This window comes from Toxorhynchites rutilus, chromosome 1, assembly GCF_029784135.1.
Source record: "Toxorhynchites rutilus septentrionalis strain SRP chromosome 1, ASM2978413v1, whole genome shotgun sequence".
In the NCBI taxonomy this organism is placed as follows: domain Eukaryota; kingdom Metazoa; phylum Arthropoda; class Insecta; order Diptera; family Culicidae; genus Toxorhynchites; species Toxorhynchites rutilus.
In genome coordinates this window covers 125,497-140,641 of record NC_073744.1, presented here as the reverse complement: position 1 = coordinate 140,641, position 15,145 = coordinate 125,497, and the positions used below count along the sequence as shown (strand labels likewise).

General features: G+C 33.0%; 1 protein-coding gene and 1 long non-coding RNA gene across 2 annotated transcripts in view; both read left to right on the top strand.

The window, feature by feature from the left end:
* The window catches only part of LOC129761167 (homeotic protein deformed-like), an 82,552-nt gene that overhangs the window by 34,301 nt on the left and 33,106 nt on the right, over positions 1 to 15,145 (top strand). The gene's annotated exons all lie outside the window — the stretch shown is intronic.
* On the top strand, positions 6,113 to 8,230 carry LOC129766006 (uncharacterized). The gene is made up of 3 exons (XR_008741454.1): positions 6,113 to 6,175; positions 7,782 to 8,030; positions 8,093 to 8,230. It is a non-coding gene; the product is annotated as an uncharacterized LOC129766006 (long non-coding RNA).

Here is a 15,145-nt window from a genome sequence, read left to right as displayed (position 1 = left end):
TCAATGGCACTAACGTTCCTAGAGGAACTTCGTCGTCTCAACGTAGTATTACTTGCGTCATTTTTATTAGTACTTAGTTGAGATTTCTATGCCAAATAACACGCCTTGAATGCACTCTGAGTGGCAAGCTCTAGAATACGCGTGACCACAATTCCATAAATTGTTAGTAGCAAGACCTACACGATAAAACGTGAATTGAGCACAAATTAATTGGACAACAACCTGAACTTCAATCTAATAAAATCTCTATCAACGTTTAACCTCTCGTCAAATCTTTGGGTAGGATAGAGTGAAATCATCCAATATCATCTTCAAGATCATTCCTAGATAATCCCTCCATTCTGTCAACTGATAAATGCATATTATCGGCAAATCGAGAATGATTCATAATACGCATCTAATCACATTGTGAGCTAACGTCGAATTGTAGGCAAAAAGATTGCTCGTTGCGTTGTGGGGGAAAACGAGTGGCTAGTGAAATCGAAAATCATACCCATTTTAATTGTCAACTGTTCATGTCTTAAGTAAATTAATCTGAATAAATTTCCTGTCTAATGGTATATAACATAACATATGTCGCAATAACGACTCTGAGCAATATGCGTTTGAAAACTCTTAATGAATCGTTACATTTTTTGTAGAGTTATCCCCCTATATAGAAACCAAAGACATAATCCTATGTCAACATTGGATTGCTCAATTTATGACAACTATCGAAAAGCCGAAGTGCATTTGTAACATTGTATGATTTAGTATTTTATAATATTACTAACCAATTCCGTGAGAAGATAGAATTTGCACTTAATTTTCTACTTGCACAGGCAACACCGGCTGAGTGTACAGTTTTTACATTTTTATGAATAATATGAATGCCTAAAATATATATTTGAATATTGTAAGTTTGAGTTTTATTTGAATTTATTTTCAGTTCGGCGAATTTTAACGTGTAACGAAATCCCTCAAAATCCCTCATCATGCGAGAAATCTGTGCCTTCTAAATGGCAACAAGTTTGCGAACAAAACGGCGCATATTTGACTTAAATTGGATAATTTTAATAAATTTTTAAATAAAGATTGAACTTAGTTTGTACATGATCTAGCAATATATATTTTTTTTTAATTTGAAGACGAATTGACGATAAAAACACATGCAAAAGTCATATTATATGGGATTCCCAAAAACTGCTGTGCAAAGCATCTGCACTTTAAATTGATAAAAGGTATAGTATAAACATTAAACTAATATAGTTATGATTTTAATATTTTTTGTACATATCCTATATTTACACATATGTGCCTATTCCATCAAATTCCTTTGAAAAATCATATTCAATTTGAACGTTACCCACCAAAAAATTCTTCGTTTCACCTCCAGAAATTTCGCTTCTGCTTCCCGTAGCCAAGTAATTAACTTGGATTAATTTAACACAAAAGCTTCTTACTTCCGACTTTCCTTATCTTCCAAATAAATAGATTAAAAATTTCGAACTCGTTGAATTAACTAGCTAAATATTTTTATTGATGCAATCCCTCCAAAGTGAAGCACAGCGTCAAAAAGTGTCACATAGCACAACCGTTTCCTCACACTAGGATTTGGCGATCTTTAGAAAAAGATCGATCTTTACGGATCGATTTTCTAAATGGCGTAGACCCACTGATTAAATCGATACCAAAGAATCGATTTTTGAAAAATCGAATTCCTTTTTCCAATTAATTCCTTGTTCTATATAAGTGTTTTACATTACTATTCAAACATTATATGCAGTTTATTTTGATTCTCAGCATGAAGGTCCCAAAAAAATAGAGCTCACGAAAATTGTATTTTTCATGGCATTCATCTTATACCGTCATACAATCATTTAATTGAATAAATTATTTAAAAATTATTATTAGAAATTCAACAACTGATATTCATCCAGAGCTCCGCTGACAATAATCCCATAAAATCCAACCGTGCCATTAGTCTGGGATTCAGTCGGAATCTTGGTAGTAGTTCCAGTTGTAGAAAAGAATGCTTTCGAATTCTGATGTCGCCATAAATATGATCTGTGACCACTAGTTTTGTAATGACCAAAATTACAAAACTGCTTCTCCTAAATTTACGACCACTAGTTTAACAACAATAGGTTATGTTTATGAAATTTTTCAGGTGGTTTTGGTGAGATTAAAATCAATATTCACTGAAAAATAACTTTACAAAAAGTTTTCTACGATCGAAAAGATTGGAAAGGTCAGTAAGATCGGAAAGAAGAGATAGAATTTCAAGATTCGTCTGTCGAAAACTTTGACGAGTTTTTTTAATTCCATCAATCTCTTGTAATTGCGTCCAAGCAACAATCATCAGTGATGGAGATCGATTCATGGTCGGAGTCCTGGCCTCTCTTCATGCATACATGCTCTGCTTGTAACTGCTCTGCTCTACAAGAAATATCGGGCTATTTTTAACACAACAATGATGATTTCAACTGTCTCCGCAGTCCGGTCTAACTGAACGATGGAACAGAAGGAATACTCTTACGCCTTAATGGCTATTGTGTATCTACAATTCCAAGATACGATAAACATGTAACATGAACATGTTTAAATCCGGTTCTGTAACATCTAAAACGCTAATGGTTCTAAATAAACAAACCAATGAGATAAAAAATCTTTCGATGAACCGTGTGAAATGTGCAATCCGAAGCTACAAAAAGTCAAGAGTTTTTCTTCTTTATTTGGAAAGTTCAGTTGCAACTCGCATTATATGACACAAGAAAACGTTTGTTCAAATATATAATTCTCTGATTTTCAAAGTTTTTCAAGCTAGTCGGCACCCCGAATAAGTGAAACTGGTAATGATATATTTAGCTTTCTAAATACGAATAAATTGCTCAAAGTGAACATTGGTATAAGTGAGTAGTTTTCTCAAATAATCACAATCTCCAAACTAGTGAAAAAATCGGTAAAAAGTGGTAATGTTTGGGCGCCATTTTCATAGTTTACTGGGGGCGTTGTCTACCCTCACTACGCCGCTGGTTAAGATTCAAACTTGATATTTACTGAATATTTTGTCTATTAATTTTTTGAGAAAAAGATGTCAAATTTACTCACTTAACCAACCGCAATGTTTTTAGATTGCTAAGCATTTTGTATGAAAAATTTTAATGTAAATTGGCTATAGGGGCCGATGGTATCACTTCATTCTGGAAAAGGGGTTTCTTGGTCAAAATAGTTTGAGAATCCCTGTGCTAGAACAACTCTCAACCGAATCAGGTGAAACTTTCAGACAGTGTTTGTCTCACTTAAAAACAATGAATTTGAATTGATGGATATTGACCGCTTACAAATTAATGGAATATGTTAGCGCTATTTGTGATACAATACTGTTATCTACTAGCTACCATCTATATTTTAGGTCAAGGTTTCTGACGTAGGATTATATCTTTTGGGAACATATTGAAGAATTGTTTCTTCTAGATTCATGAGATTGTTGTACTAGTCTTCGATATTCCCTAACAGTTTATTATAATATAAAAAATCATAAAACTTTCAACAGTTAATATGTTGAAACAGAATCCCTGAATAACAATTGACGCTATCCCTAGAAATGCATCCTAGTTTATTTTTTCAATGTTTTTTCAAATCGAAGGACAGTTTTGATAATTTCAATAAGTTCTGTACAAGGTTAATTTATTGCTTTGACGAAAAAAAATTTTTTTTTACATCAATTAAAAAAAAGTTTAAAAACAGGTTTTTGTAGTGTTTTAAAAAATCTAGTGTAATTTTGCAAATATTGCAATAAGTACTATGTGAGCATGTAAATGTTCAACAAAATGTATCCTTAAACCCCAGTGATTCAATTCAAATTGTTTTTCCTTAAGGCAGTATTCAAGTCTAGAAATTGGAAAAAATCAATTTTTTTCCTTCATATTTCTGTGGTTTAGGCATTCGTGAATATACACTAGAATGGACTTATCGAAAATCCTATTATTTATCGAGTTAAAGCCATTTTAGTGATACGGTATCTAACCTGGTACGGCCATAACAATGAACTTCAAACGCGTTTTTCTCGAAACTAGTTTATTTCAAACTGGCGTACACGATATCTGAACCGATTGCAGGCATCTCTCTATCGCATGAACCTCTTAAAAAACGGCATTTTTAAAATTTTATTATTTTTAAAAAATCGAGAAATGTAAGAAAAAACGTTTTAAGCCGCATTTTATTTTTCAAACGGCTGCCATTCTGTCAAAAAAGATGTTTTTGACTTGTCCGAGGTTCATGCGATTGCGGCATCTTTACCGATTCAATATCTGTTCGATTTTTTGTTTCAGATAACCAGAAGGACTGGAATCGTGTACGCCATGACACAACACTTTTTTTTGAACCCTCTCACTTCATCAACTCTTCTAAATATGAATATTTTTTCTCCGTTCAGTTTTTGTTTTATTGTTAAAAGATAGATGAACAAACAATGATATAATGGATATTAAAAATATTCTTTGTTTTATTTTTACGGAGCTCGATAAAACATACGAAATTAGTGTCTCTACACTAGAATACCCCTTAAAGCAGCGAATTGACCTTATATAGAAATTTAATGGACTTTCGATTTACTTTGCGATGATTATTGTTTATTGAAGGGGTAATTTTTAATTCAAACAAAAATATCTCTGTATTGAAAAATTTAATGGAAACGTTCTAAGAAACAAATGGAGAAATTTTGGTAATGTTGATTGCATTTGCTGTTAAATTAGCTAGCTAAAAATGATGCTAAAAATGAGCTTCGAAAAAAAAGAATCGATTGTTTCATTTCTTCTCAATATGTATGTCTAGTACATCCACAAACACAAATGTGTTCGCAGGTTATTCCAAAACTTGAAAGTTGGAGCTTCACAATGGTGTATATTCCTTCTTCGTGCGTTGATTTTTCACGAAGCTATAGCATTTCAAAAATCATTGTGAAATTTCGACATTTGTTCCTCTAGACTTTTTTTCGACTAGAAATGTTTCCTACCTACGTTAATTTTGTTACCTGATGCCATATTTGCTGATACTAAACTTTGTTGTCACGATTCTATTCTCCACATTGCAAAAGTTGCGTAATTTTATTGCCCTCGAATTGGTTTTAATACATTTGTGCTATAGTGAAATGCTGACAAACAATTTAACACAGTTTCGGTTTGACACATGTTTTTTCTATTATAAGCATTACGCATGCAAGTCCTTTTGCGAGACAATAATTAACAGAAAAAATATGATTTGAATCTAGTTCTTATCGGTTAATATTTCACCCAGCACCACTTTCAACATTTAAATAGATTTAATTTATAACAAACCCCTTAAATATTCTTCTAGGTTTTACCACAGCTGTAGAACTGTAACTGCGTCTCTCTAGGGCACATCGGTGACAATTTTTCCAAACATACCTTACATTCTTAGCAATCTCAAAAAAATTTACTATCGTTGATCTCTGCAAAATACAAAAGTTATTCTAATATACCGATACTGACTATTACTTACTATCCAGCATCAAGCGATTTTTTGGCGCAAACGGTCTGCTTAGAAATAAATGAGGATTTGTTCTGATTTTACAAGGATTCAACACGTCCTTGAAATAGAATGATACTGCCGAAGGTTTCCGTTCTGTTAACGAAGAGATGTCGAGAACGTAGCTAACATGAAAAACAGATGATACGAATCAACTACTTTGAAAATGGAAAAGACTATACAGTCATTTATGGTTCGTGGATGAGAGGTCAAATGCAAGAAGAGATGTGAGAAACAAGTCGGTGAGAATCGCTGGAAACAAACATATACCAACATTGATCTGTTTGGAACACCATGTTTACTGTGTTTCCAATGTTCAGGAATACTCACACAATCAATATGACTGCTCATGCGAAAGTTTCGATGGATACTTAAGCCCAGGGGAAGAGAAAGAGAGAGAAATCAAGATATCTAGCAGGGACTGTCTCGCAACTGCTACACAAATTTAGTTGATTTCTTGACTTCTAACATTGTACACATCGCACCGAAAGTAAAGAGTTTTCTCATAGGGATGCAAATTATGTATACTTTCTTAATTGATAATTTTCTTATTTTTGAGGATAAACAGTACAGTTGATAATGAGTGTAATGTAATTTGTATAGGTTTCCACATATGGACTAAGGAAGAATAATGAAATAACATTATGTAAGTACACATACGTTATGAAAACAGTGCTTCTCTTTCCTTGCAGAGTAATAATTGATAATTAATAATATATTTTAACTATTCAATTTATAATTCCACTTGTATCGATTATGAAACTTGAAACGTTTTAAATTTTAGTTTTCTCTTCTGAATCCTGTAAATGATGAAAAGGGGGTGTTGAAGAAAGGTTCTACGCATGTGTAATGTTATTTTTTATGGTGACTATAGGGCTGAAAATATCCTAATTCTTGCTGCCTGCTGAATCCGTATCATGACAACGCAAGGCTTTTTAATATCATGCCGATATAAAATGGCGGGTGAGAAACTTTCACTTTACAGTGTCCCAGGGAAATCAATATTTTTGTAAGATTCGCAGTGGGTGAGTTTGACAGTTGAATGTGCAATTTTAGCTGTTTGAAATGTACAATGAAAATAGTACAGATTCGTATGATGTATTCGAAACAAGACGCTATACAATTCTCAATAATAGGATTGATTCATTGACGAATAAACCCTTTTCCGAAGGAGAATTATTTGATCCAGAAGCTATGCATTCTGAATACATAAAGAATCAATCTAAAGTTTCATATTTCTTCTTTGATTTTAAAAATACTATATATTTTATTCAATCGTTCAGGTTCTCTCAAAATAACGTGAATTATTCATTTGAAACACTGAAATGCGATAGAAACAATTTAATTTTTCTCATTGTTCATATTTTTTACATTATACTTTTTCATATTACGTATATTTGATCTCAGTTTGTCGAATCAAAACATTACATATGATCATGTCATTCCTTCATCATATTGATTTTCACAATTATCCGCCACTGTCTATCTAAAGTGGGATAAGAAACACAACAAGCGTACTCTGACTTGACTTATTCACACCTTTTCCCTTGGTTCTTCGTCGAGTGTTTAGAAAGATTATCAGTTTGTCTTCTGTTCAAAATAAACTAAGCGCTTCATATCTTTCATCTCAGGTAGTGGCATTTGTTTCAAAAAGGAAGGCGTCGCTTATCCCTCATTATCCTAGGAGCATTATAGGATATTACCTATTATTTTCTATATAGGATTAAAACAAATAAACTCTGCCAAATTCGGGAATGTGAATGGGAAAGTGCAAATATGGGATAAGTATGTTTGGTCAAACCTATAAAAGCATCTTGTATCCGCAATTATTAATTATTATTTCCGGTAAGTTCAGTTCAGTTCAGTTCTTTGTTTTTAAGAGGCTTCATACATTTCAGATCATTACACTCTACCGATAAGTTAATCCAACAATGCTATTAGTTTTCAAACATTCTTTCCATGCCAAATGTTTTCGTAGTTAAAATTGTTTGGAATATCGGTTAGAAGTACGATTCATCATCAATGAAATCAAATGAACATTTTAAATGTGAACATGTAATGAGATAATTCTGAAATCTATTGTGCAGCAGAATATTCATAAAACGTAAATGAAATGCTGCTTTATACGTTATTTTTCAACTGAAAATCTGTGAATCACAGAATTCCGAGGTTTTGATTACCATTCACATTATCACTTATTTGCATAGATACGCTAATCATCATCGCAACAGTTTGTCTTTTCTATTTTCAAGGCTCCTTCAGCCATTTTTATATTCGCGCTTCAATATCAAATCAACGTCAACCTTGTCATCATCACGAAGCTTTGAAATGAAGGGTGATTTCCAGCCGTCAACAGGAGGAGCAACACTAACACAACTATATGGAAGGTAAAAATCACCCTCATATTGCCTATATACATCGTATATTTCGACACAGTTTGGCATCATAAAAAGCGGTCGCTTCAAAACTTTCCCTGTTTCGCGCACATTACGTATACAACCGTAAGTATTAGTATTTGTATCATCGTTACATAAAACTCAAAGGATATGCTCTCCCTTTTCAGGATGAAAATTATGGCTGTACAAAAGTACGAAACGTTCGCTACACGTGAAAAATTTTAAGAAGCTGCTGGTTACATGAATATGATGCTGAAGACAGCGTTAGGCGCCAAGCGCATATGTGATTTCAAATAGAGTGCAACTAATTGTGCGGTTGAAGTAATTTGATTTTAAATAATTTGTGATATTTTGATTAAAAAGATTACTTTACGTGGTTCCATTTCAGATTTCGGTAACAAGCTCTTTCAATAGTTCCATTCTGATTTCGTCGATTTATGCTCTACATCTACCCTGTAGATCCGAATTTGTTTGAATATAAACAAGCGACAAATTCGGTTCTAGAGAGGTTTGTGTGGGGCATTTGAATACGTCATGTAAATGAAATCAATCGACGAAATCTCCAATACTGTATGTGAACATTTATAGGCAACACATTTGGTACAGAACCATATACTGTTTGAAATTGGAGAATATATCAATAAATATCGAAAATCATTCTGCCTACGAAAAGTGTAAGTTATGAAGCTTAAAAATTATCAATAGACGTTTCTTTAAAATTTTGAAGATGACTACAATGCGGAGAGAAAGTATAGAACAATGATCGTCGTTTTATGAGCCTGATGCTGTGTTTTCACCTTTCACTTTGGTTGTTTTACAAAGGCTAACCTGATAAGAAAATCGTAAGATTGGCGATTATAAGACATTGAAACAATAATAATATATACTTTAAATAGCAATGTTTATGAATTAAAAGAAAGAACTACCTTTCCAATTGATTATTTATATGTTTCATACGTTGCTCATTGTTTGGTATAATATACAGTAGAACCCCGATTATCCACGGAATAGTCGGACTACGTCTTCGCGTATAACGCAATAAAGAACTTAAAACGGGGTGCAAACACGAAAAAAATAATATTTCAACATGAAGAATATGCTTTATCAACACAGAAATTTTTAAACTATCCATCTGTAAGTTCATGTACACCAGTGGCCAGATAATTTGAAAGCCATGACCAAAATAAAAGAGCATGAGCCTATCACTCACTGACAAATTATTGAAACCCTTTAGATTTGGAACTCGCCCTCGCGGATAATCCGCACCGCGAATAATCGGGGTTCTACTGTATATACATTTTCTCAATGACATTAACGTTTCTAGAAGAACTTCACCATATCAACGTAGTATTTGCATCATTTTTGTTAGTATCAAGTTAAGATGTAAATACTCAATAGATTTAAGAATTTAGTGTGACCATCAACATTGTTACTATCTCCTTATACCCCCTCTTTTCGAGAGGAAAATATACTAACCTATTAAAATATGAAAAAATGTCGCCCTATTGAACTCGAGTCGACCGCGAGTTATTCCATAGTTATCAACCATAGCATCAAGGAAAATGTTTATATATGGTAATGGAAATATAGTTAACAGTTTGGCTTCCTAAAACTTATGTAACTGAGCCCTTAAAGATACATGAATTATAAAAAAAAGATTAGATTCCTAAGAGAAACCATGAATGACATGACATACAATAAATGACAGTAAAATACGCGCGACTACAGTTAAAGTCGGATGAATTTTTTTTGACGAAAACTCTTAATTTATTTTTTATTAAATTAATTCAAAGACCCTTCAAATCCATTTTATCTTCAGAAAGTTCCATACGATATTCTCTGCTTGGTATGACATATATTTATATATAGGTGGAATTGAAATTGAGTAGTGGTGTAAAATTCAGTTTTGTATATATATGTAATTTACAGAATAGTATGCTTCTTTTAAGTAACGACATTATGTTGCCAATTTAGAAACTGGGTTCACTGCTCATAGTAGATTTTCGCATATGTTTAGATATACACTTAGTGCCTGTAACTACATGGCTTGTTATTTCGAAACCATTTGAAGATTGTGGTTGAAAAAATGTACATTGTACATAGTTTATAAAGTTTCATAAATTAAAAACTAAATAGAGAGGAACGACATGAAGATCTGGGAAATACTAAAAAAATTATGTGAAAATTGAGGAAACCTCCTATGCATAATGAAGAGTGAACACTGATTTTTTGCTCCATAAATGGACCTAGACCAGCATTGCCCATGTTTGCATAGGAGACGTAATCACCAACACCATTAGTGTTGAGAAAACGCAATTTTGTTGTTTTTTTTGCTTACAAGCATAACCATGCAAATTTCCAATGAAATAATCTGTCCAGTTGAAGGATCTTATCGGTAAAAAGAGGGCCTAGGAGATTTCGCGGATTAAAATATATTTTTTTCATTTGAAAAACGCTTCGGTCTATTTATGCGGATCAATCGTTTCAATGAACATTTGTTTGCATAGCTAGACGTAATCACCAGGTTGCTCTGTCTGTAGCTTAGTATTTACATTTCCGATAATAGTCAAAACGTCTCCGTCGATAGTTTCTGTTGTTATCGGATGAAATCAAAAAGGTTTGGAAGGAATTTAGTGAAATGTCTGGGAAAGGTGCTCTGGATTTGTTGCGAGTCTATGATGGTACTTTTTTCCTGAATACTCTGGGATATGATAAGAACAGCAGGTTCGTGTGATTAATTGAATCTGCAAAGGTAATCTGCAATGTTGGTAAATTTAGCAACATGGTTTACCGATATCACGATCAATCGAATAAAGATAGTGGAGTGACTTACACCAACGGTATGAGTAAATGCTGAGTATGTGTAATAATTCGATGTCGAATCCGAGGAGTTATAATGCTAAGAACCAATATTATTTTAACTTTACTATTGTAAAGCTATTTTTCTATTAATGTTTGACATTCATACATTAATGAAAAAATTGTTTTCTTGAGATTCGATTATGTATAGGATTTGAAAATAATTGTTGAAAAAAAATGATCGACTATATATAATCGAATCCGCCCTGTAATAAGACACTATCGTGACAGGCATGTTTGGATTCTACAAAGAATGTGATTCAAATGTAGATTTAGTTTATAGCATATAATACTTACAATTGTTAATTTTCGAACGATGTATGAAAGCTGTATGGAACTACGTCTGTGTCCGCGGATTTTAGAAAAATGGAAATTCCGCCGTCGCCACGGCCAAATTGGTCGAATTGCACTACGAACTGCTGCCCCATCCACCGTATTCTCCAAATTTGGCCCCGCGCGACTTTTTTTTTGTTTCCAAACTTGAAAAAGTCACCTGCCGGGCAGAAATTTGAGTCAAATGAGGAGGTCATCGCCGCCACGGCGGCCTACTTTGCAGACCTCGAGAAAACATATTTTTCAGATGGATTCAAGAAACATCGCTGGGTCAAGTGTATCGAGCTAAAAGGAGACTATGTTGAGAAATAAATCGCCACTTTTCCAAAATTTCTGTTTTTTTTTGTAGGCTAAGTACTTATCGGACTGCCCTCGTAATTCATGTACAATAAAAACTATGAAAACTATCGGGTTGTTGAGATAGTTCGTCTAAAATATGAAATTTTTGAATGCATTGAAAAATCCGTATTGAAAATTTTATATGTTCAAGATTTATAAACAGGTCCACAGAGATTACACATTTATAATTTTTTTCTTAGTTTAAGATTACCTTGACGAATGCCATATATGGACTTGGATATGTTTTTGAATAACAAGTTTTAAGACATATGTATACCACTACGAATCGAAATAATTTTATAATAGATATTTCGTTAAAATGTGGATAGAACTCCAAACTGAACAATAATAAACATAATATAAAACACAGCTGGTAACAAATTCCGCCGACCAATTCATGAAATACATTAGCGAAAAATATACTTTTTTGATGTGGTATTACGTCTTTTGGGAACATATTTGAGGTGCAAATTGGAAAACTGAGACACGACCACGTCACGAATAATTATACATTTTTTAAATAATTTTATGAAGTATGTTTACAGCCGGTAGCTCTTCTCTAAAAAACTTCAATTCTTAATGCTTTTCATAAAAATTTGATAGTTCACTCGATTTCACTTTATTGAAGTGTATTTTTCATAAGACATAAAACATTGCATGCGATTGCTGCAGTTGCGTGCGATATTTGGTTCGAATAATTTTTATACGCTAGTCATTCATAGAGGCGCTCTTGTATAAGTGTTTTATATAATCTCTGAGGCACATTTAGCAGATACTAGAAAATTTTGGAAGTCGTGGAAAAAAAGAGTTATCAAGTTCAAAACAAAGATATATTAAAATTCTGAATCACCATACTATATTAACACTTTAATGAAATTGATACTCATACATTTTTCCAATCAGATAAGTAAGACTACGTTTGACAGGGTGTAAAATTAAAACTGAAAATGTGACGAAAATATTACAGATTTTTAAGTCGGCTTTTTCGTGATCGAACGCAAAAATTCTTGCATTAATCTATTGAAAGCATTTCTACGTAATAACGCATCAACAAGAAAATTATATTTTTCTAAATAGTTTGTATGAAATAAGTAAAAAAATGTATAGCGTTATAAAAATGAAAATCGAACGAACAATTTATCAAAAAAGCACGTGAGTATGCTAGAGTATAAAACATGTCATTTGCGATTCCAATAATTCCATACAGAGAGCAGTCTGTATATTTTAAGCAGAAATTAAAAAAAAATTATTATGAATAAAAATATTATTTTTTCTCTAAAAATGGAGCGGGATGATGGTCCTCTTAGAAAAAAAGCTTGATGTGTTAGGTGTAAAGTTGTTAAAATAAGCCATCGTTTACTTGTGGATTTATTTCCCGAATGCGCTCCATCCCATACGAACTTTAACATGTTAGACTCCTCACTTTTATTTTATTTTATTCAATATTATTCATGCTACCGAGGTTATGTTCTGTATTAGGTAGTGTACAGAGGTTGTTATTCAACATGAGCTGGGGAGTTCTAAAAACAAATACTGATTAGTTTAAGTCCATCATTTATGGGAAAGAAGTATGCTACGAGATACGAGGCACTGAAGATCATTGTGACTACGCACGCATTGTGTATCGCGTCAGTGTAGCGTTGTCAGTTATTTTTTTAATGTGTTTTTGTATCCACGCGTCATTTGCGTCGTTGTATTAGAGGCTGGAATGAATTCTAAAAGGTAAAATAATTAAAGATAGATTGAAAATGCGATGGGCAATACTTTGAATGACATGTTCTTCCAAACTTTATCTATGAAGAATATATTCACTGAAAAGCATGTAAATTTTCCAATATGGTCTGCTTATTTCAATAAAATAAAATACTACCCAAAAACAGAAAGCTGTCATCAATCGATAGAATTGTGAGAAAGATGAAATCCTTACTATTTTTTTTTCAAAATTTGAATGAACATTAATTATTTAGATATGATTAAATCCTTAACAATACCTTGTCAGTACTTGGGGTCTGTGCATACCTCTAAAGATTGACACTGGGCCTGATCGCGAACGTCACTTCACGGTGAAAACGAAATGATTTGAATGCAAGGTTATATACACTTCATATCGTTTACAACGTGAAGTGACGTTCGTGATCAGGCCCATTTTGAAAAGTTTGATAATGCTTGAAAATTTACGCATACAAGACAGCTTTCAAGCGATAGAAAAAGATTGTTTTTATGCTTGGCTTCAAACCAAAACATTATTATCGAGGGCTATCATGAAAATAACTCGTATGATGAAAAACAAACTAAGCGAGTTCTAGTAATAAACGATAAACATATTAAAAAAATATATAAAATGGTAACTTTCGACTACTAACTATGCTGAGTAACTTATAATGAGTCCGACTGCATAGTTACGATTAACTCTGTTCACACAAATTCAATTACTGATTTTAAGTGAAAAGATTCGATGATTTACATCACTTATGAATATCAACTGTACTTTTTTAATCTTTAAAAACCATGTTATTATAATATAGCTTTACAAGTTTACAAAACATAAATCAATATACAAACGTTTTACGCGTTCTAATTATATGAATGATTAGTACCAGAAATGAACGTAGATACACATAAATTACAATCTTCAATGTTTAATAAAAATCATCTCAAAATCAGTTACAGTACACAACAACAGTTTTTACATCCCGGATAGATTCTTCGCCACTTAAGCATAATTAATCGATTTTCAATTGTCTCACTCCAATTCAAACAAGCTACGCGTTGAAAATTACTCTTGTACAAAGTAAAAGAGATATAGCTCAAATACTGAAGACGCCTCATTTAGACAACTCATGTTGTTGGAGAATAGTTGGTTACGTTCCCATTTTAAAGAGGGAAGAAATTTACACAATTCATCTTGTTATTTGAGCAGTAATTGCTTAGAATATGCAATAATAGCCTGAGTTTAAGTGACACTTTTAATTCCAAATATTTCTTACTTGGAGACCTATCTACAACTACATAAAAATTCTTAGTTGTTTCACAGATTTATTTTGTTGCTGAGTTTCAGTTACGGGTTTTAAATAGTATAATTTCGAAGAGTATCACTGAATATGGATATATTGGAAGCTTGAAAAGTTTCGCTTCAAAGACATGCATTCATGCTGAGTGAGGTGGCTAATTTGGAATGACTTGGCAAAAAACGATCACTACAAGGCAAACGTTGAGGAAACCAGTATCGTATTTTATGTTGAAACGGCAGCGGCAGCAGTTCAAGCAGCGGGAGCCTACAGCATGGTTATACGCATCGTCATTCTGCGATCAGTCCTCGATACATTTCTGTCCGAAGGCCGGCCATTCTTGGAACAACTGATTGAAATGTGATTTAACACATACCGCTTCGTGCAGTTCTCGTTTGTAGAAATATGCATATAGTATAATTAAACATTTTAAAGAAATATCCCCATGAATCAAATGCAATGTATCGAAGTTTCAACGACAAGATGGCGTTCAACAAAGTTTGCGCCCAACAAAGGAAGCGCTATGATAAAAATCAACCAACAAAATTTCAGCATGATGAGGGTTCAGACAAAAGCCATCGCTCATAGAAGTAAAGAAAAATGTAGGAGAAAAATATTCTTCATCATTTCTCATGCTTTCATCTGCCGTCATGTTATGCACGCTCGTACACCCTATATTTA